Raw genomic sequence first — 24772 nt, forward strand, 5'->3', positions numbered from 1 at the left:
TTATGGTTTGTTTTAAAAATGAATGCAGTCTTTGAAAAACGTCTCATATAGAGGTCAAAACCTCGCAACGAAATCAATTAATATGGAACGTTTTTAATCAATAAGAACGGGACATTTCAGAATGGTATCAGAGCCACTCATGTGATGTTGGGGGTGGTGGGGCAAACCTCATCGAGGACGATGAGTCCCTAAGGGGGGTGAATGTAACACCCTAGGCAAATCCCACATCGCCCACTGACATGAGTGATCATGGGATTATAAGGTAATACTCACGCTTAAATGACACAACGCGTTTTGGGATCACATGCTGAGTAGAAGTGCGAGTACGTTGTGGTTAAGCGTGCTCGGGCGAGAGCACTACCGGGATGGGTGACCTCCTGGGAAAGTGCTTCTCGTGTGTGGTCGCCAAGAAAAAGCCGTGCGCCTGCGGGCAAAGCGGACAATATTGTGGTCATGTTAAGCTGGGGTGTTACACTGTTCCCTAATTCTTAGATTACCAGACTTATTAAAAAGGGCATATTCAATTTCGATAATTCAACCATAGAATGTAGTTTCACGTACTTGTGTCTATTTTGTAAATCATTTATAAAACCTGCATGTATTCTCATCCCAAAAATATTAGATTTTAAAAGTGGGACTATAACTCACTTTCACAGATTTTTACTTCATCGGGAAGTAAGACTTGGCCACTGGTTGATTCACGAACCTATAACAATATATACATATATATCAAAGTATGTTCAAAATATATTTACAACACTTTTAATATATTTTGATGTTTTAAGTTTATTAAGTCAGCTGTCCTCGTTAGTAACCTACAACTAGTTGTCCACAGTTAGATGTACAGAAATAAATCGATAAATATTATCTTGAATCAATCCACGACCCAGTGTATACGTATCTCAGTATTGATCACAACTCAAACTATATATATTTTGGAATCAACCTCAACCCTGTATAGCTAACTCCAACATTCACATATAGAGTGTCTATGGTTGTTCCGAAATATATATAGATGTGTCGACATGATATGTCGAAACATTGTATACGTGTCCATGGTATCTCAAGATTACATAATATACAATACAAGTTGATTAAGTTATGGTTGGAATAGATTTGTTACCAATTTTCACGTAGCTAAAATGAGAAAAATTATCCAATCTTGTTTTACCCATAACTTCTTCATTTTAAATCCGTTTTGAGTGAATCAAATTGCTATGGTTTCATATTGAACCCTATTTTATGAATCTAAACAGAAAAAGTATAGGTTTATAGTCGGAAAAATAAGTTACAAGTCGTTTTTGTAAAGGTAGTCATTTCAGTCGAAAGAACGACGTCTAGATGACCATTTTAGAAAACATACTTCCACTTTGAGTTTAACCATAATTTTTGGATATAGTTTCATGTTCATAATAAAAATCATTTTCTCAGAATAACAACTTTTAAATCAAAGTTTATCATAGTTTTTAATTAACTAACCCAAAACAGCCCGCGGTGTTACTACGACGGCGTAAATCCGGTTTTACGGTGTTTTTCGTGTTTCCAGGTTTTAAATCATTAAGTTAGCATGTCATATAGATATATAACATGTGTTTAGTTCATTTTAAAAGTCAAGTTAGAAGGATTAACTTTTGTTTGCGAACAAGTTTAGAATTAACTAAACTATGTTCTAGTGATTACAAGTTTAAACCTTCGAATAAGATAGCTTTATATGTATGAATTGAATGATGTTATGAACATCATTACTACCTTAAGTTCCTTGGATAAACCTACTGGAAAAGAGAAAAATGGATCTAGCTTCAATGGATCCTTGGATGGCTCGAAGTTCTTGAAGCAGAATCATGACACGAAAACAAGTTCAAGTAAGATCATCACTTGAAATAAGATTGTTATAGTTATAGAAATTGAACCAAAGTTTGAATATGATTATTACCTTGTATTAGAATGATAACCTACTGTAAGAAACAAAGATTTCTTGAGGTTGGATGATCACCTTACAAGATTGGAAGTGAGCTAGCAAACTTGAAAGTATTCTTGATTTTATGAAACTAGAACTTTTGGAATTTATGAAGAACACTTAGAACTTGAAGATAGAACTTGAGAGAGATCAATTAGATGAAGAAAATTGAAGAATGAAAGTGTTTGTAGGTGTTTTTGGTCGTTGGTGTATGGATTAGATATAAAGGATATGTTTTGTTTTCATGTAAATAAGTCATGAATGATTACTCATATTTTTGTAATTTTATGAGATATTTCATGCTAGTTGCCAAATGATGGTTCCCACATGTGTTAGGTGACTCACATGGGCTGCTAAGAGCTGATCATTGGAGTGTATATACCAATAGTACATACATCTAAAAGCTGTGTATTGTACGAGTACGAATACGGGTGCATACGAGTAGAATTGTTGATGAAACTGAACGAGGATGTAATTGTAAGCATTTTTGTTAAGTAGAAGTATTTTGATAAGTGTCTTGAAGTCTTTCAAAAGTGTATGAATACATATTAAAACACTACATGTATATACATTTTAACTGAGTCGTTAAGTCATCGTTAGTCGTTACATGTAAATGTTGTTTTGAAACCTTTAGGTTAACGATCTTGTTAAATGTTGTTAACCCAATGTTTATAATATCAAAAGAGATTTTAAATTATTATATTATCATGATATTATGATGTACGAATATCTCTTAATATGATATATATACATTAAATGTCGTTACAACGATAATCGTTACATATATGTCTCGTTTCAAAATCATTAAGTTAGTAGTCTTGTTTTTACATATGTAGTTCATTGTTAATATAATTAATGATATGTTTACTTATCATAATATCATGTTAACTATATATATAACCATATATATGTCATCATATAGTTTTTACAAGTTTTAACGTTCGTGAATCACCGGTCAACTTGGGTGGTCAATTGTCTATATGAAACCTATTTCAATTAATCAAGTCTTAACAAGTTTGATTGTTTAACATGTTGGAAACATTTAATCATGTAAATATCAATCTCAATTAATATATATAAACATGGAAAAGTTCGGGTCACTACAGTACCTACCCGTTAAATAAATTTCGTCCCGAAATTTTAAGCTGTTGAAGGTGTTGACGAATCTTCTGGAAATAGATGCAGGTATTTCTTCTTCATCTGATCTTCACGCTCCCAGGTGAACTCGGGTCCTCTACGAGCATTCCATCGAACCTTAACAATTGGTATCTTGTTTTGCTTAAGTCTTTAACCTCACGATCCATTATTTCGACGGGTTCTTCGATGAATTGAAGTTTTTCGTTGATTTGGATTTCATCTAACGGAATAGTGAGATCTTCTTTAGCAAAACATTTCTTCAAATTCGAGACGTGGAAAGTGTTATGTACAGCCGCGAGTTGTTGAGGTAACTCAAGTCGGTAAGCTACTGGTCCGACACGATCAATAATCTTGAATGGTCCAATATACCTTGGATTTAATTTCCCTCGTTTACCAAATCGAACAACGCCTTTCCAAGGTGCAACTTTAAGCATGACCATCTCTCCAATTTCAAATTCTATATCTTTTCTTTTAATGTCAGCGTAGCTCTTTTGTCGACTTTGGGCGGTTTTCAACCGTTGTTGAATTTGGATGATCTTCTCGGTAGTTTCTTGTATAATCTCCGGACCTGTAATCTGTCTATCCCCCACTTCACTCCAACAAATCGGAGACCTGCACTTTCTACCATAAAGTGCTTCAAACGGCGCCATCTCAATGCTTGAATGGTAGCTGTTGTTGTAGGAAAATTCTACTAACGGTAGATGTCGATCCCAACTGTTTCCGAAATCAATAACACATGCTCGTAGCATGTCTTCAAGTGTTTGTATCGTCCTTTCACTCTGCCCATCAGTTTGTGGATGATAGGCAGTACTCATGTCTAGACGAGTTCCTAATGCTTGCTGTAATGTCTGCCAGAATCTTGAAATAAATCGGCCATCCCTATCAGAGATAATAGAGATTGGTATTCCATGTCTGGAGATGACTTCCTTCAAATACAGTCGTGCTAACTTCTCCATCTTGTCATCTTCTCTTATTGGCAGGAAGTGTGCTGATTTGGTGAGACGATCAACTATTACCCAAATAGTATCAAAACCACTTGCAGTCCTTGGCAATTTAGTGATGAAATCCATGGTAATGTTTTCCCATTTCCATTCCGGGATTTCGGGTTGTTGAAGTAGACCTGATGGTTTCTGATGCTCAGCTTTGACCTTAGAACACGTCAAACATTCTCCTACGTATTTAGCAACATCGGCTTTCATACCCGGCCACCAAAAATGTTTCTTGAGATCCTTGTACATCTTCCCCGTTCCAGGATGTATTGAGTATCTGGTTTTATGAGCTTCTCTAAGTACCATTTCTCTCATATCTCCAAATTTTGGTACCCAAATCCTTTCAGCCCTATACCGGGTTCCGTCTTCCCGAATATTAAGATGCTTCTCCGATCCTTTGGGTATTTCATCCTTTAAATTTCTCTCTTTTAAAACTCCTTGTTGCGCCTCCTTTATTTGAGTAGTAAGGTTATTATGAATCATTATATTTATAGATTTTACTCGAATGGGTTCTCTGTCCTTCCTGCTCAAGGCATCGGCTACCACATTTGCCTTCCCCGGGTGGTAACGAATCTCAAAGTCGTAATCATTCAATAATTCAATCCACCTACGCTGCCTCATATTCAGTTGTTTCTGATTAAATATGTGTTGAAGACTTTTGTGGTCGGTATATATAATACTTTTAACCCCATATAAGTAGTGCCTCCAAGTCTTTAATGCAAAAACAACTGCGCCTAATTCCAAATCATGCGTCGTATAATTTTGTTCGTGAATCTTCAATTGTCTAGATGCATAAGCAATCACCTTCGTTCATTGCATTAATACACAACCGAGACCTTGCTTTGATGCATCACAATAAATCACAAAATCATCATTCCCTTCAGGCAATGACAATATAGGTGCCGTAGTTAGCTTTTTCTTCAATAACTGAAACGCTTTCTCTTGTTCATCATTCCATTCAAATTTCTTCCCTTTATGCGTTAATGCAGTTAAGGGTTTTGCTATTCTGGAGAAGTCTTGGATGAACCTTCTGTAGTAACCAGCTAGTCCTAAAAACTGGCGTATGTGTTTCGGAGTTTTCGGGGTTTCCCACTTTTCAACAGTTTCTATCTTTGCCGGATCCACCTTAATACCTTCTTTGTTCACTATGTGACCAAGGAATTGAACTTCTTCCAACCAAAATGCACACTTTGAAAACTTAGCGTACAATTCTTCCTTCCTCAATACTTCTAACACCTTTCTCAAATGTTCACCGTGCTCTTGGTCATTCTTTGAGTAAATAAGTATGTCATCAATGAAAACAATGACAAACTTGTCAAGGTATGGTCCACACACTCGGTTCATAAGGTTCATGAACACAGCTGGTGCATTAGTTAAACCAAATGGCATGACCATAAACTCGTAATGACCATAACGTGTTCTGAAAGCAGTCTTTGGAATATCATCTTCTTTCACCCGCATTTGATGATACCCGGAACGTAAGTCAATCTTTGAATAAACAGACGAGCCTTGTAGTTGATCAAATAAGTCGTCGATTCTCGGTAGTGGGTAACGGTTCTTGATGGTAAGTTTGTTCAACTCTCGGTAGTCGATACACAACCTGAATGTACCATCTTTCTTCTTGACAAACAAAACAGGAGCTCCCCACGGTGATGTGCTTGGTCGAATGAAACCACGCTCTAAAAATTCTTGTAATTGGCTTTGCAGTTCTTTCATCTCGCTGGGTGCGAGTTTGTAAGGAGCACGAGCTATTGGTGCAGCTCCAGGTACAAGATCTATTTGAAATTCAACGGATCGATGTGGGGGTAATCCCGGTAATTCTTTCGGAAATACATCGGGAAATTCTTTTGCAATGGGAACATCATTGATGCTCTTTTCTTCAGTTTGTACTTTCTCGACGTGTGCTAGAACAGCATAGCAACCTTTTCTTATTAGTTTTTGTGCCTTCAAATTACTAATAAGATGTAGCTTCGTGTTGCCCTTTTCTCCGTACACCATTAAGGGTTTTCCTTTTTCTCGTATAATGCGAATTGCATTTTTGTAACAAACGATCTCTGCTTTCACTTCTTTCAACCAGTCCATACCGATTATCACATCAAAACTCCCTAACTCTACTGGTATCAAATCAATCTTAAATGTTTCGCTAACCAGTTTAATTTCTCGATTCCGACATATATTATCTGCTGAAATTAATTTACCATTTGCTAATTCGAGTAAAAATTTACTATCCAAAGGCGTCAATGGACAACTTAATTTAGCACAAAAATCTCTACTCATATAGCTTCTATCCGTACCCGAATCAAATAAAACGTAAGCAGATTTATTATCAATAAGAAACGTACCCGTAACAAGCTCCGGGTCTTCCTGTGCCTCTGCCGCATTAATATTGAAAACTCTTCCGCGGCCTTGTCCATTCGTGTTCTCCTGGTTCGGGCAATTTCTAATAATGTGGCCCGGTTTTCCACATTTATAACAAACTACATTGGCGTAACTTGCTCCGACACTACTTGCTCTGCCATTACTCGTTCCGACACCATTTGTTCCTTTCGTTCTATTAACCCCTGGTCCGTAAACCTCACACTTCGCCGCGCTATGACCATTTCTTTTACACTTGTTGCAAAATTTGGTGCAGAACCCCGAGTGATACTTTTCACACCTTTGGCATAGCTGCTTCTGATTGTTGTTGTTATTGCGGTTATTATTGTTGTTGGGATGATTGTTGTAGTTGCTGTTGTTGTTATTGTTGTTGTTGTTGGGCCGTTTGTTGTAGTTGCGATTGATGTTGCGATTGTTGGGATAATTGTTGCGATTATTGTTGTAATTGCTGTTGTTGTTGTATTGGTGATTCTTATCACCGTTTTCCTCCCACTTTCTTTTGACTTGCTTCACATTGACCTCTTCAGCAGTCTGTTCTTTAATTCTTTCTTCAATCTGGTTCACTAGTTTGTGAGCCATTCTACATGCCTGTTGTATGGAGGCGGGCTCGTGTGAACTTATATCTTCTTGGATTCTTTCCGGTAATCCTTTCACAAACGCGTCGATCTTCTCTTCCTCATCTTCGAATGCTCCCGGACACAATAGGCACAATTCTGTGAATCGTCTTTCGTACGTGGTAATATCAAATCCTTGGGTTCGTAACCCTCTAAGTTCTGTCTTGAGCTTATTGACCTCGGTTCTGGGACGGTACTTCTCGTTCATCAAGTGCTTGAATGCTGACCACGGTAGTGCGTACGCATCGTCTTGTCCCACTTGCTCTAGATAGGTATTCCACCATGTTAACGCAGAACCTGTGAAGGTATGCGTAGCGTACTTCACTTTGTCCTCTTCAGTACACTTACTTATGGCAAACACCGATTCGACCTTCTCGGTCCACCGTTTCAATCCGATCGGTCCTTCGGTTCCATCAAATTCCAAAGGTTTGCAGGCAGTAAATTCTTTGTAGGTGCATCCTACACGATTTCCTGTACTGCTAGATCCAAGGTTATTGTTGGTATGTAGCGCAGCCTGTACTACGGCTATGTTTAAAGCTAGAAAAGTACGGAATTCCTCTTCATTCATATTCATAGTGTGTCGAGTAGTCGGTGCCATTTCCTTCAAAATAGTCAAATGGAACAAGTTAATCATACAGAATATTAAGAGTAGTTAATAGTATTTCGTAGCATAATATGAACTCATTTATAAAAGCTTTTTCTTCATATTAGCGTTTTATAAGTTTAAATTCGGGTAGTACCTACCCGTTAAGTTCATACTTAGTAGCTAATATACAATTCAACTACTACAATTCTATATGAAAAACTGATTATAATAAATTTGATACAAGATGGTTGTGAAGATAATTCCGCTTATTTTACAAACTTACAATACCGCTTATTTTACATATAGCATGAAATATTTTACACAATATTTTACAAACTTACAATACCGCTTATTTTACATATAGCATGAAATATAGCACACAATAAATTTGATACAAGATGGTTGTGAAGATAATTCTAGCTAGTACACAAGTCGTTCAGCAAAGGCAATAAAGACACGTAATTCATACGTCCAGAAACAAGTCATGCATTCTGGTTTTACTAGGATTACTTCCCATCCTTGGTCTTGTGGAACATAACCGTTATGGCCGTTGATAAGACAGCGTGTTGTAACGTCGTCAAAGGGACGAGGGTTACGTAATGTCCAACAGTCCCGTAACAATCTAAAAACCTCATTTCTTACCCCAATTACCGACTCCATCACTTGTGGGAACGTTTTGTTTAATAGTTGTAGCCCGATGTTCTTGTTCTCACTTTGGTGAGAATCGAACATTACTAATCCGTAAGCATAACATGCTTCTTTATGTTGCATGTTAGCCGCTTTTTCTAAATCACGAAGTCCAATATTCGGATATATTGAGTCAAAATAATTTCTTAACCCATTGCGTAAAATAGCATTTGGGTTGTCTATCCATTTTGTGTTTTTATACTGTAAAATAGACAAGAGTTAGATTCATAAAAAAAATACTTATTAATACAAGCAATTTTTACATATATCATAAAGCATAAGCATACTATATTACATATATTACACCACACGAATACAACTATCTTATTCCGACTCGCTTGTTTCTTCTTCTTCGGTTTTGGTTCGTTTTGCCAAGTTTCTAGGGATATATGATGTTCCCCTAATACGAGCCGTCGTTTTCCACATTGGTTTAGAAAAACCTGGTGGTTTAGAGGTTCCCGGGTCATTGTTACAACTTAAGGACTTCGGGGGTTGACGATACATATAAAGTTCATCGGGGTTGGAATTAGATTTCTCTATTTTTATGCCCTTTCCCTTATTATTTTCTTTTGCCTTTTTAAATTCAGTTGGGGTAATTTCTATAACATCATCGGAATTCTCGTCGAAATCCGATTCATCGGAGAATTGGTAATCCTCCCAATATTTTGCTTCCTTGGCGGAAACACCATTGACCATAATTAACCTTGGTCGGTTGGTTGAGGATTTTCTTTTACTTAATCGTTTTATTATTTCCCCCACCGGTTCTATTTCTTCATCCGTTTCCAATTCTTCCTCCGGTTCCGATTCTTCTTCCGGTTCTGACTCTTCTTCCGGTTCCTCTTCGGGAACTTGTGAATCAGTCCACGAATCATTCCAATTTACATTTGACTCTTCATTATTATTAGGTGAGTCAATGGGACTTGTTCTAGAGGTAGACATCTATCACATAATATCAAACGCGTTAAGAGATTAATATATCACATAATATTCACATGTTAAAAATATATAGTTTTCAACAAAATTTGTTAAGCAATCATTTTTCAAGTAAACACGGTCGAAGTCCAGACTCACTAATGCATCCTAACAAACTCGATAAGACACACTTGAAATGTCCCGTTCTTATTGATTAAAAACGTTCCATATTAATTGATTTCGTTGCGAGGTTTTGACCTCTATATGAGACGTTTTTTCAAAGACTGCATTCATTTTTAAACAAACCATAACCTTTATTTCATCAATAAAGGTTTAAAAAGCTTTACGTAGATTATCAAATAATGATAATCTAAAATATCCTGTTTACACACGACCATTACATAATGGTTTACAATACAAATATGTTACAACAAAATAAGTTTCTTGAATGCAGTTTTTACACAATATCATACAAGCATGGACTCCAAATCTTGTCCTTATTTAAGTATGCGACAGCGGAAGCTCTTAATAATCACCTGAGAATAAACATGCTTAAAACGTCAACAAAAATGTTGGTGAGTTATAGGTTTAACCTATATATATCAAATCGTAACAATAGACCACAAGATTTCATATTTCAATACACATCCCATACATAGAGATAAAAATCATTCATATGGTGAACACCTGGTAACCGACAATAACAAGATGCATATATAAGAATATCCCCATCATTCTGGGACACCCTTCGGATATGATATAAATTTCGAAGTACTAAAGCATCCGATACTTTGGATGGGGTTTGTTAGGCCCAATAGATCTATCTTTAGGATTCGCGTCAATTAGGGTGTCTGTTCCCTAATTCTTAGATTACCAGACTTAATAAAAAGGGGCATATTCGATTTCGATAATTCAACCATAGAATGTAGTTTCACGTACTTGTGTCTATTTTGTAAATCATTTATAAAACCTGCATGTATTCTCATCCCAAAAATATTAGATTTTAAAAGTGGGACTATAACTCACTTTCACAGATTTTTACTTCGTCGGGAAGTAAGACTTGGCCACTGGTTGATTCACGAACCTATAACAATATATACATATATATCAAAGTATGTTCAAAATATATTTACAACACTTTTAATATATTTTGATGTTTTAAGTTTATTAAGTCAGCTGTCCTCGTTAGTAACCTACAACTAGTTGTCCACAGTTAGATGTACAGAAATAAATCGATAAATATTATCTTGAATCAATCCACGACCCAGTGTATATGTATCTCAGTATTGATCACAACTCAAACTATATATATTTTGGAATCAACCTCAACCCTGTATAGCTAACTCCAACATTCACATATAGAGTGTCTATGGTTGTTCCAAAATATATATAGATGTGTCGATATGATAGGTCGAAACATTGTATACGTGTCTATGGTATCTCAAGATTACATAATATATAATACAAGTTGATTAAGTTATGGTTGGAATATTTGTTACCAATTTTCACGTAGCTAAAATGAGAAAAATTATCCAATCTTGTTTTACCCATAACTTCTTCATTTTAAATCCGTTTTGAGTGAATCAAATTGCTATGGTTTCATATTGAACTCTATTTTATGAATCTAAACCAAAAAAGTATAGGTTTATAGTCGGAAAAATAAGTTACAAGTCGTTTTTGTAAAGGTAGTCATTTCAGTCGAAAGAACGACGTCTAGATGACCATTTTAGAAAACATACTTCCACTTTGAGTTTAACCATAATTTTTGGATATAGTTTCATGTTCATAATAAAAATCATTTTCTCAGAATAACAACTTTTAAATCAAAGTTTATCATAGTTTTTAATTAACTAACCCAAAACAGCCCGCGGTGTTACTACGACGGCGTAAATCCGTTTTTACGGTGTTTTTCGTGTTTTCAGGTTTTAAATCATTAAGTTAGCATATCATATAGATATAGAACATGTGTTTAGTTGATTTTAAAAGTCAAGTTAGAAGGATTAACTTTTGTTTGCGAACAAGTTTAGAATTAACTAAACTATGTTCTAGTGATTACAAGTTTAAACCTTCGAATAAGATAGCTTTATATGTATGAATCGAATGATGTTATGAATATCATTACTACCTTAAGTTCCTTGGATGAACCTACTGGAAAAGAGAAAAATGGATCTAGCTTCAATGGATCCTTGGATGGCTCAAAGTTCTTGAAGCAAAATCATGACACGAAAACAAGTTCAAGTAAGATCATCACTTGAAATAAGATTGTTATAGTTATAGAAATTGAACCAAAGTTTGAATATGATTATTACCTTGTATTAGAATGATAACCTACTGTAAGAAACAAAGATTTCTTGAGGTTGGATGATCACCTTACAAGATTGGAAGTGAGCTAGCAAACTTGAAAGTATTCTTGTTTTTATGAAACTAGAACTTTTGGAATTTATGAAGAACACTTAGAACTTGAAGATAGAACTTGAGAGAGTTCAATTAGATGAAGAAAATTGAAGAATGAAAGTGTTTGTAGGTGTTTTTGGTCGTTGGTGTATGGATTAGATATAAAGGATATGTAATTTTGTTTTCATGTAAATAAGTCATGAATGATTACTCATATTTTTGTAATCTTATGAGATATTTCATGCTAGTTGCCAAATGATGGTTCCCACATGTGTTAGGTGACTCACATGGGCTGCTAAGAGCTGATCATTGGAGTGTATATACCAATAGTACATACATCTAAAAGCTGTGTATTGTACGAGTACGAATACGGGTGCATACGAGTAGAATTGTTGATGAAACTGAACGAGAATGTAATTGTAAGCATTTTTGTTAAGTAGAAGTATTTTGATAAGTGTATTGAAGTCTTTCAAAAGTGTATAAATACATATTAAAACACTACATGTATATACATTTTAACTGAGTCGTTAAGTCATCGTTAGTCGTTACATGTAAGTGTTGTTTTGAAACCTTTAGGTTAACGATCTTGTTAAATGTTGTTAACCCAATGTTTATAATATCAAAAGAGATTTTAAATTATTATATTATCATGATATTATGATGTACGAATATCTCTTAATATGATATATATACATTAAATGTCGTTACAACGATAAACGTTACATATATGTCTCATTTCAAAATCATTAAGTTAGTAGTCTTGTTTTTACATATGTAGTTCATTGTTAATATAATTAATGATATGTTTACTTATCATAATATCATGTTAACTATATATATAACCATATATATGTCATCATATAGTTTTTTTTACAAGTTTTAACGTTCGTGAATCACCGGTCAACTTGGGTGGTCAATTGTCTATATGAAACCTATTTCAATTAATCAAGTCTTAACAAGTTTGATTGCTTAACATGTTGGAAACATTTAATCATGTAAACATCAATCTCAATTAATATATATAAACATGGAAAAGTTCGGGTCACTACAGTACCTACCCGTTAAATAAATTTCGTCCCGAAATTTTAAGCTGTTGAAGGTGTTGACGAATCTTCTGGAAATAGATGCGGGTATTTCTTCTTCATCTGATCTTCACGCTCCCAGGTGAACTCGGGTCCTCTACGAGCATTCCATCGAACCTTAACAATTGGTATCTTGTTTTGCTTAAGTCTTTTAACCTCACGATCCATTATTTCGATGGGTTCTTCGATGAATTGGAGTTTTTCGTTGATTTGGATTTCATCTAACGGAATAGTGAGATCTTCTTTAGCAAAACATTTCTTCAAATTTGAGACGTGGAAAGTGTTATGTACAGCCGCGAGTTGTTGAGGTAACTCAAGTCGGTAAGCTACTGGTCCGACACGATCAATAATCTTGAATGGTCCAATATACCTTGGATTTAATTTCCCTCGTTTACCAAATCGAACAACGCCTTTCCAAGGTGAAACTTTAAGCATGACCATCTCTCCAATTTCAAATTCATATCTTTTCTTTTAATGTCAGCGTAGCTCTTTTGTCGACTTTGGGCGGTTTTCAACCGTTGTTGAATTTGGATGATCTTCTCGGTAGTTTCTTGTATAATCTCCGGACCCGTAATCTGTCTATCCCCCACCTCACTCCAACAAATCGGAGACCTGCACTTTCTACCATAAAGTGCTTCAAACGGCGCCATCTCAATGCTTGAATGGTAGCTGTTGTTGTAGGAAAATTCTGCTAACGGTAGATGTCGATCCCAACTGTTTCCGAAATCAATAACACATGCTCGTAGCATGTCTTCAAGCGTTTGTATCGTCCTTTCGCTCTGCCCATCAGTTTGTGGATGATAGGCAGTACTCATGTCTAGACGAGTTCCTAATGCTTGCTGTAATGTCTGCCAGAATCTTGAAATAAATCTGCCATCCCTATCAGAGATAATAGAGATTGGTATTCCATGTCTGGAGACGACTTCCTTCAAATACAGTCGTGCTAACTTCTCCATCTTGTCATCTTCTCTTATTGGTAGGAAGTGTGCTGATTTGGTGAGACGATCAACTATTACCCAAATAGTATCAAAACCACTTGCAGTCCTTGGCAATTTAGTGATGAAATCCATGGTAATGTTTTCCCATTTCCATTCCGGGATTTCGGGTTGTTGAAGTAGACCTGATGGTTTCTGATGCTCAGCTTTGACCTTAGAACACGTCAAACATTCTCCTACGTATTTAGCAACATCGACTTTCATACCCGGCCACCAAAAATGTTTCTTGAGATCCTTGTACATCTTCCCCGTTCCAGGATGTATTGAGTATCTGGTTTTATGAGCTTCTCTAAGTACCATTTCTCTCATATCTCCAAATTTTGGTACCCAAATCCTTTCAGCCCTATACCGGGTTCCGTCTTCCCGAATATTAAGATGCTTCTCCGATCCTTTGGGTATTTCATCCTTTAAATTTCCCTCTTTTAAAACTCCTTGTTGCGCCTCCTTTATTTGAGTAGTAATGTTATTATGAATCATTATATTCATAGATTTTACTCGAATGGGTTCTCTATCCTTCCTGCTCAAGGCATCGGCTACCACATTTGCCTTCCCCGGGTGGTAACGAATCTCAAAATCGTAATCATTCAATAATTCAATCCACCTACGCTGCCTCATATTCAGTTGTTTCTGATTAAATATGTGTTGAAGACTTTTGTGGTCGGTATATATAATACTTTTGACCCCATATAAGTAGTGCCTCCAAGTCTTTAATGCAAAAACAACCGCGCCTAATTCCAAATCATGCGTCGTATAATTTTGTTCGTGAATCTTCAATTGTCTAGACGCATAAGCAATCACCTTCGTTCGTTGCATTAATACACAACCGAGACCTTGCTTTGATGCGTCACAATAAATCACAAAATCATCATTCCCTTCAGGCAATGACAATATAGGTGCCGTAGTTAGCTTTTTCTTCAATAACTGAAACGCTTTCTCTTGTTCATCATTCCATTCAAATTTCTTCCCTTTATGCGTTAATGCAGTCAAGGGTTTTGCTATTCTGGAAAAGTCTTGGATGAACCTTCTGTAGTAACCAGCTAGTCCTAAAAACTGGCGTATGTGTTTCGGAGTTTTCGGGGTTTCCCACTTTTCAACAGTTTCTATCTTTGCCGGATCCACCTTAATACCTTCTTTGTTCACTATGTGACCGAGGAATTGAACTTCTTCCAACCAAAATGCACACTTTGAAAACTTAGCGTACAATTCTTCCTTCCTCAATACTTCTAACACCTTTCTCAAATGTTCACTGTGTTCTTGGTCATTCTTTGAGTAAATAAGTATGTCATCAATGAAAACAATGACAAACTTGTCAAGGTATGGTCCACACACTCGGTTCATAAGGTCCATGAACACAGCTGGTGCATTAGTTAAACCAAACGGCATGACCATAAACTCGTAATGACCGTAACGTGTTCTGAAAGCAGTCTTTGGAATATCATCTTCTTTCACCCGCATTTGATGATACCCGGAACGTAAGTCAATCTTTGAATAAACAGACGAGCCTTGTAGTTGATCAAATAAGTCATCGATTCTCGGTAGTGGGTAGCGGTTCTTGATGGTAAGTTTGTTCAACTCTCGGTAGTCGATACACAACCTGAATGTACCATCTTTCTTCTTGACAAACAAAACAGGAGCTCCCCACGGTGATGTGCTTGGTCGAATGAAACCACGCTCTAAAAGTTCTTGTAATTGGCTTTGCAGTTCTTTCATCTCGCTGGGTGCGAGTCTGTAAGGAGCACGAGCTATTGGTGCAGCTCCTGGTACAAGATCTATTTGAAATTCAACGGATCGATGTGGGGGTAATCCCGGTAATTCTTTCGGAAATACATCGGGAAATTCTTTTGCAATGGGAACATCATTGATGCTCTTTTCTTCAGTTTGTACTTTCTCGACGTGTGCTAGAACAGCATAGCAACCTTTTCTTATTAGTTTTTGTGCCTTCAAATTACTAATAAGATGTAGCTTCGTGTTGCCCTTTTCTCCGTACACCATTAAGGGTTTTCCTTTTTCTCGTATAATGCGAATTGCATTTTTGTAACAAACGATCTCCGCTTTCACTTCTTTCAACCAGTCCATACCGATTATCACATCAAAACTCCCTAACTCTACTGGTATCAAATCAATCTTAAATGTTTCGCTAACCAGTTTAATTTCTCGATTTCGACATATATTATCTGCTGAAATTAATTTACCATTTGCTAATTCGAGTAAAAATTTACTATCCAAAGGCGTCAATGGACAACTTAATTTAGCACAAAAATCTCTACTCATATAGCTTCTATCCGCACCCGAATCAAATAAAACGTAAGCAGATTTATTGTCAATAAGAAACGTACCCGTAACAAGCTCCGGGTCTTCCTGTGCCTCTACCGCATTAATATTGAAAACTCTTCCACGGCCTTGTCCATTCGTGTTCTCCTGGTTCGGGCAATTTCTAATAATGTGGCCTGGTTTTCCACATTTATAACAAACTACATTGGCATAACTTGCTCCGACACTACTTGCTCCGCCATTACTCGTTCCGACACCATTTGTTCCTTTCGTTCTATTAACCCCTGGTCCGTAGACCTCACACTTCGCCGCGCTATGACCATTTCTTTTACACTTGTTGCAAAATTTGGTGCAGAACCCCGAGTGATTCTTTTCACACCTTTGGCATAGTTGCTTCTGATTGTTGTTGTTGTTGCGGTTATTATTGTTGTTGGGATGATTGTTGTAGTTGCTGTTGTTGTTGTTGTTGTTGTTGTTGTTGGGCCGTTTGTTGTAGTTGCGATTGATGTTGCGATTGTTGGGATAATTGTTGCGATTATTGTTGTAATTGCTGTTGTTGTTGTATTGGTGATTCTTATCACCGTTTTCCTCCCACTTTCTTTTGACTTGCTTCACATTGGCCTCTTCAGCAGTCTGTTCTTTAATTCTTTCTTCAATCTGGTTCACTAGTTTGTGAGCCATTCTACATGCCTGTTGTATGGAGGCGGGCTCGTGTGAACTTATATCTTCTTGGATTCTTTCCGGTAATCCTTTCACAAACGCGTCGATCTTCTCTTCCTCATCTTCGAATGCTCCCGGACACAATAGGCACAATTCTGTGAATCGTCTTTCGTACGTGGTAATATCAAATCCTTGGGTTCGTAACCCTCTAAGTTCTGTCTTGAGCTTATTGACCTCGGTTCTGGGACGGTACTTCTCGTTCATCAAGTGCTTGAATGCTGACCACGGTAGTGCGTACGCATCATCTTGTCCCACTTGCTCTAGATAGGTATTCCACCATGTTAACGCAGAACCTGTGAAGGTATGCGTAGCGTACTTCACTTTGTCCTCTTCAGTACACTTACTTATGGCAAACACCGATTCAACCTTCTCGGTCCACCGTTTCAATCCGATCGGTCCTTCGGTTCCATCAAATTCCAAAGGTTTGCAGGCAGTGAATTCTTTGTAGGTGCATCCTACACGATTTCCTGTACTGCTAGATCCAAGGTTATTGTTGGTATGTAGCGCAGCCTGTACTGCGGCTATGTTTGAAGCTAGAAAAGTACGGAACTCCTCTTCATTCATATTCACGGTGTGTCGAGTAGTCGGTGCCATTTCCTTCAAAATAGTTAAATGGAACAAGTTAATCATACAGAATATTAAGAGTAGTTAATAGTATTTCGTAGCATAATATGAACTCATTTATAAAAGCTTTTTCTTCATATTAGCGTTTTATAAGTTTAAATTCGGGTAGTACCTACCCGTTAAGTTCATACTTAGTAGCTAATATACAATTCAACTACTACAATTCTATATGAAAAACTGATTATAATAATATTTCGCGTTCAAACTTTTATACAATATTTTACAAACTTACAATACCGCTTATTTTACATAAAGCATGAAATATAGCACACAATAACTTTGATACAAGATATTTGTGAAGACAATTCTAGCTAGTACACAAGTCGTTCAGCAAAGGCAATAAAGACACGTAATTCATACGTCCAGAAACAAGTCATGCATTCTGGTTTTACTAGGACTACTTCCCATCCTTGGTCTTGTGCAACATAACCGTTATGGCCGTTGATAAGACAGCGTGTTGTAACGTCATCAAAGGGACGAGGGTTACGTAATGTCCAACAGTCCCGTAATAATCTAAAAACCTCATTTCTTACCCCAATTACCGACTCCGTCACTTGTGGAAACGTTTTGTTTAATAGTTGTAGCCCGATGTTCTTGTTCTCACTTTGGTGAGAAGCGAACATTACTAATCCGTAAGCATAACATGCTTCTTTATGTTGCATGTTAGCCGCTTTTTCTAAATCACGAAGTCCAATATTCGGATATATTGAGTCAAAATAATTTCTTAACCCGTTGCGTAAAATAGCATTTGGGTTCCCCGCAATATATGCGTCAAAGTAAACACATCGTAACTTATGGGTTTCCCAATGTGATATCCCCCATCTTTCAAACGAAAGTCTCTTATAAACCAAGACATTCTTGGAACGTTCTTCGAATGTCTTACAAACTGATCTCGCCTTAAATAGTTGTGCCGAAGAATTCTGGCCGACTCTAGACAAGATTTCATCAATCATGTCTCCGGGTAGGTCTCTTAAAATATTGGGTTGTCTATCCATTTTGTGTTTTTAAACTGTAAAATAGACAAGAGTTAGATTCATAAAAAAAATACTTATTAATACAAGCAATTTTTACATATATCATAAAGCATAAGAACACTATATTCCATATATTACACCACACGAATACAACTATCTTATTTCAACTCGCTCGTTTCTTCTTCTTCGGTTTTGGTTCGTTTTGCCAAGTTTCTAGGGATATATGATGTTCCCCTAATACGAGCCGTCGTTGTCCACATTGGTTTAGAAAAACCTGGTGGTTTAGAGGTTCCCGGGTCATTGTTACAACTTAAGGACTTCGGGGGTTGACGATACATATAAAGTTCATCGGGGTTGGAATTAGATTTCTCTATTTTTATGCCCTTTCCCTTATTATTTTCTTTTGCCTTTTTAAATTCAGTTGGGGTAATTTCTATAACATCATCGGAATTCTCGTCGGAATCCGATTCATCAGAGAATTGGTAATCCTCCCAATATTTTGCTTCCTTGGCGGAAACACCATTGACCATAATTAACTTTGGTCGGTTGGTTGAGGATTTTCTTTTACTTAACCGTTTTATTATTTCCCCCACCGGTTCTATTTCTTCATCCGGTTCCGATTCTTCTTCCGGTTCCGACTCTTCTTCCGGTTCCGACTCTTCTTCCGGTTCCTCTTCGGGAACTTGTGAATCAGTCCACAAATCATTCCAATTTACATTTGACTCTTCATTATTATTAGGTGAATCAATGGGACTTGTTCTAGAGGTAGACATCTATCACATAATATCAAACACGTTAAGAGATTAATATATCACATAATATTCATATGTTAAAAATATATAGTTTCCAACAAAAATGTTAAGCAATCATTTTTAAAGAAAACACGGTCGAAGTCCAGACTCACTAATGCATCCTAACAAACTCGATAAGACACACTAATGCAAATTTTCTGGTTCTCTAAGACCAACGCTCTGATACCAACTGAAATGTCCCGTTCTTATTGATTAAAAACGTTCCATATTAATTGATTTCGTTGCGAGGTTTTGACCTCTATATGAGACGTTTTTTCAAAGACTGCATTCATTTTTAAACAAACCATAACCTTTATTTCATCAATAAAGGTTTAAAAAGCTTTACGTAGATTATCAAATAATGATAATCTAAAATATCCTGTTTACACACGACCATTACATAATGGTTTACAATACAAATATGTTACAACAAAATAAGTTTCTTGAATGCAGTTTTTACACAATATCATACAAGCATGGACTCCAAATCTTGTCCTTATTTAAGTATGCGACAGCGGAAGCTCTTAATAATCACCTGAGAATAAACATGCTTAAAACGTCAACAAAAATGTTGGTGAGTTATAGGTTTAACCTATATATATCAAATCGTAACAATAGACCACAAGATTTCATATTTCAATACACATCCCATACATAGAGATAAAAATCATTCATATGGTGAACACCTGGTAACCGACAATAACAAGATGCATATATAAGAATATCCCCATCATTCCGGGACACCCTTCGGATATGATATAAATTTCGAAGTACTAAAGCATCCGATACTTTGGATGGGGTTTGTTAGGCCCAATAGATCTATCTTTAGGATTCGCGTCAATTAGGGTGTCTGTTCCCTAATTCTTAGATTACCAGACTTAATAAAAAGGGGCATATTCGATTTCGATAATTCAACCATAGAATGTAGTTTCACGTACTTGTGTCTATTTTGTAAATCATTTATAAAACCTGCATGTATTCTCATCCCAAAAATATTAGATTTTAAAAGTGGGACTATAACTCACTTTCACAGATTTTTACTTCGTCGGGAAGTAAGACTTGGCCACTGGTTGATTCACGAACCTATAACAATATATACATATATATCAAAGTATGTTCAAAATATATTTACAACACTTTTAATATATTTTGATGTTTTAAGTTTATTAAGTCAGCTGTCCTCGTTAGTAACCTACAACTAGTTGTCCACAGTTAGATGTACAGAAATAAATCGATAAATATTATCTTGAATCAATCCACGACCCAGTGTATATGTATCTCAGTATTGATCACAACTCAAACTATATATATTTTGGAATCAACCTCAACCCTGTATAGCTAACTCCAACATTCACATATAGAGTGTCTATGGTTGTTCCAAAATATATATAGATGTGTCGACATGATAGGTCGAAACATTGTATACGTGTCTATGGTATCTCAAGATTACATAATATATAATACAAGTTGATTAAGTTATGGTTGGAATAGATTTGTTACCAATTTTCACGTAGCTAAAATGAGAAAAATTATCCAATCTTGTTTTACCCATAACTTCTTCATTTTAAATCCGTTTTGAGTGAATCAAATTGCTATGGTTTCATATTGAACTCTATTTTATGAATCTAAACCAAAAAAGTATAGGTTTATAGTCGGAAAAATAAGTTACAAGTCGTTTTTGTAAAGGTAGTCATTTCAGTCGAAAGAACGACGTCTAGATGACCATTTTAGAAAACATACTTCCACTTTGAGTTTAACCATAATTTTTGGATATAGTTTCATGTTCATAATAAAAATCATTTTCTCAGAATAACAACTTTTAAATCAAAGTTTATCATAGTTTTTAATTAACTAACCCAAAACAGCCCGCGGTGTTACTACGACGGCGTAAATCCGTTTTTACGGTGTTTTTCGTGTTTTCAGGTTTTAAATCATTAAGTTAGCATATCATATAGATATAGAACATGTGTTTAGTTGATTTTAAAAGTCAAGTTAGAAGGATTAACTTTTGTTTGCGAACAAGTTTAGAATTAACTAAACTATGTTCTAGTGATTACAAGTTTAAACCTTCGAATAAGATAGCTTTATATGTATGAATCGAATGATGTTATGAATATCATTACTACCTTAAGTTCCTTGGATGAACCTACTGGAAAAGAGAAAAATGGATCTAGCTTCAATGGATCCTTGGATGGCTCAAAGTTCTTGAAGCAAAATCATGACACGAAAACAAGTTCAAGTAAGATCATCACTTGAAATAAGATTGTTATAGTTATAGAAATTGAACCAAAGTTTGAATATGATTATTACCTTGTATTAGAATGATAACCTACTGTAAGAAACAAAGATTTCTTGAGGTTGGATGATCACCTTACAAGATTGGAAGTGAGCTAGCAAACTTGAAAGTATTCTTGTTTTTATGAAACTAGAACTTTTGGAATTTATGAAGAACACTTAGAACTTGAAGATAGAACTTGAGAGAGTTCAATTAGATGAAGAAAATTGAAGAATGAAAGTGTTTGTAGGTGTTTTTGGTCGTTGGTGTATGGATTAGATATAAAGGATATGTAATTTTGTTTTCATGTAAATAAGTCATGAATGATTACTCATATTTTTGTAATCTTATGAGATATTTCATGCTAGTTGCCAAATGATGGTTCCCACATGTGTTAGGTGACTCACATGGGCTGCTAAGAGCTGATCATTGGAGTGTATATACCAATAGTACATACATCTAAAAGCTGTGTATTGTACGAGTACGAATACGGGTGCATACGAGTAGAATTGTTGATGAAACTGAACGAGAATGTAATTGTAAGCATTTTTGTTAAGTAGAAGTATTTTGATAAGTGTATTGAAGTCTTTCAAAAGTGTATAAATACATATTAAAACACTACATGTATATACATTTTAACTGAGTCGTTAAGTCATCGTTAGTCGTTACATGTAAGTGTTGTTTTGAAACCTTTAGGTTAACGATCTTGTTAAATGTTGTTAACCCAATGTTTATAATATCAAAAGAGATTTTAAATTATTATATTATCATGATATTATGATGTACGAATATCTCTTAATATGATATATATACATTAAATGTCGTTACAACGATAAACGTTACATATATGTCTCATTTCAAAATCATTAAGTTAGTAGTCTTGTTTTTACATATGTAGTTCATTGTTAATATAATTAATGATATGTTTACTTATCATAATATCATGTTAACTATATATATAACCATATATATGTCATCATATAGTTTTTTTTACAAGTTTTAACGTTCGTGAATCACCGGTCAACTTGGGTGGTCAATTGTCTATATGAAACCTATTTCAATTAATCAAGTCTTAACAAGTTTGATTGCTTAACATGTTGGAAACATTTAATCATGTAAACATCAATCTCAATTAATATATATAAACATGGAAAAGTTCGGGTCACTACAACACTAATGCAAAATTCTGGTTCTCTAAGACCAACGCTCGGATACCAACTGAAATGTCCCGTTCTTATTGATTAAAACGTTCCATATTAATTGATTTCGTTGCGAGGTTTTGACCTCTATATGAGACGTTTTTCAAAGACTGCATTCATTTTAAAACACACCATAACCTTTATTTCATCAATAAAGGTTTAAAAAGCTTTACGTAGATTATCAAATAATGATAATCTAAAATATCCTGTTTACACACGACCATTACATAATGGTTTACAATACAAATATGTTACAACAAAATAAGTTTCTTGAATGCAGTTTTTACACAATATCATACAAGCATGGACTCCAAATCTCATCCTTATTTAAGTATGCGACAGCGGAAGCTCTTAATAATCACCTGAGAATAAACATGCTTAAAACGTCAACAAAAATGTTGGTGAGTTATAGGTTTAACCTATATATATCAAATCATAATAATAGACCACAAGATTTCATATTTCAATACACATCCCATACATAGAGATAAAAATCATTCATATGGTGAACACCTGGTAACCGACATTAACAAGATGCATATATAAAAATATCCCCATCATTCCGGGACACCCTTCGGATATGATATAAATTTCGAAGTACTAAAGCATCCGGTACTTTGGATGGGGCTTGTTGGGCCCGATAGATCTATCTTTAGGATTCGCGTCAATTAGGGTGTCTGTTCCCTAATTCTTAGATTACCAGACTTAATAAAAAGGGCATATTCAATTTCGATAATTCAACCATAGAATGTAGTTTCACGTACTTGTGTCTATTTTGTAAATCATTTATAAAACCTGCATGTATTCTCATCCCAAAAATATTAGATTTTAAAAGTGGGACTATAACTCACTTTCACAGATTTTTACTTCGTCGGGAAGTAAGACTTGGCCACTGGTTGATTCACGAACCTATAACAATATATACGTCTATATCAAAGTATGTTCAAAATATATTTACAACACTTTTAATATATTTTGATGTTTTAAGTTTATTAAGTCAGCTGTCCTCGTTAGTAACCTACAACTAGTTGTCCACAGTTAGATGTACAGAAATAAATCGATAAATATTATCTTGAATCAATCCACGACCCAGTGTATACGTATCTCAGTATTGATCACAACTCAAACTATATATATTTTGGAATCAACCTCAACCCTGTATAGCTAACTCCAACATTCACATATAGAGTGTCTATGGTTGTTCCGAAATATATATAGATGTGTCGACATGATAGGTCGAAACATTGTATACGTGTCTATGGTATCTCAAGATTACATAATATACAATACAAGTTGATTAAGTTATGGTTGGAATAGATTTGTTACCAATTTTCACTTAGCTAAAATGAGAAAAATTATCCAATCTTGTTTTACCCATAACTTCTTCATTTTAAATCCGTTTTGAGTGAATCAAATTGCTATGGTTTCATATTTGAACCCTATTTTGTGAATCTAAACAGAAAAAGTATAGGTTTATAGTCGGAAAAATAAGTTACAAGTCGTTTTTGTAAAGGTAGTCATTTTAGTCGAAAGAACGACGTCTAGATGACCATTTTAGAAAACATACTTCCACTTTGAGTTTAACCATAATTTTTGGATATAGTTTCATGTTCATAATAAAAATCATTTTCTCAGAATAACAACTTTTAAATCAAAGTTTATCATAGTTTTTAATTAACTAACCCAAAACAGCCCGCGGTGTTACTACGACGGCGTAAATCCGGTTTTACGGTGTTTTTCGTGTTTCCAGGTTTTAAATCATTAAGTTAGCATATCATATAGATATATAACATGTGTTTAGTTTATTTTAAAAGTCAAGTTAGAAGGATTAACTTTTGTTTGCGAACAAGTTTAGAATTAACTAAACTATGTTCTAGTGATTACAAGTTTAAACCTTCGAATAAGATAGCTTTATATGTATGAATCGAATGATGTTATGAACATCATTACTACCTTAAGTTCCTTGGATAAACCTACTGGAAAAGAGAAAAATAGATCTAGCTTCAATGGATCCTTGGATGGCTCGAAGTTCTTGAAGCAGAATCATGACACGAAAACAAGTTCAAGTAAGATCATCACTTGAAATAAGATTGTTATAGTTATAGAAATTGAACCAAAGTTTGAATATGATTATTACCTTGTATTAGAATGATAACCTACTGTAAGAAACAAAGATTTCTTGAGGTTGG

Source organism: Rutidosis leptorrhynchoides, chromosome 8, assembly GCF_046630445.1.
Source record: "Rutidosis leptorrhynchoides isolate AG116_Rl617_1_P2 chromosome 8, CSIRO_AGI_Rlap_v1, whole genome shotgun sequence".
Taxonomy (NCBI): Eukaryota; Viridiplantae; Streptophyta; class Magnoliopsida; order Asterales; family Asteraceae; genus Rutidosis; species Rutidosis leptorrhynchoides.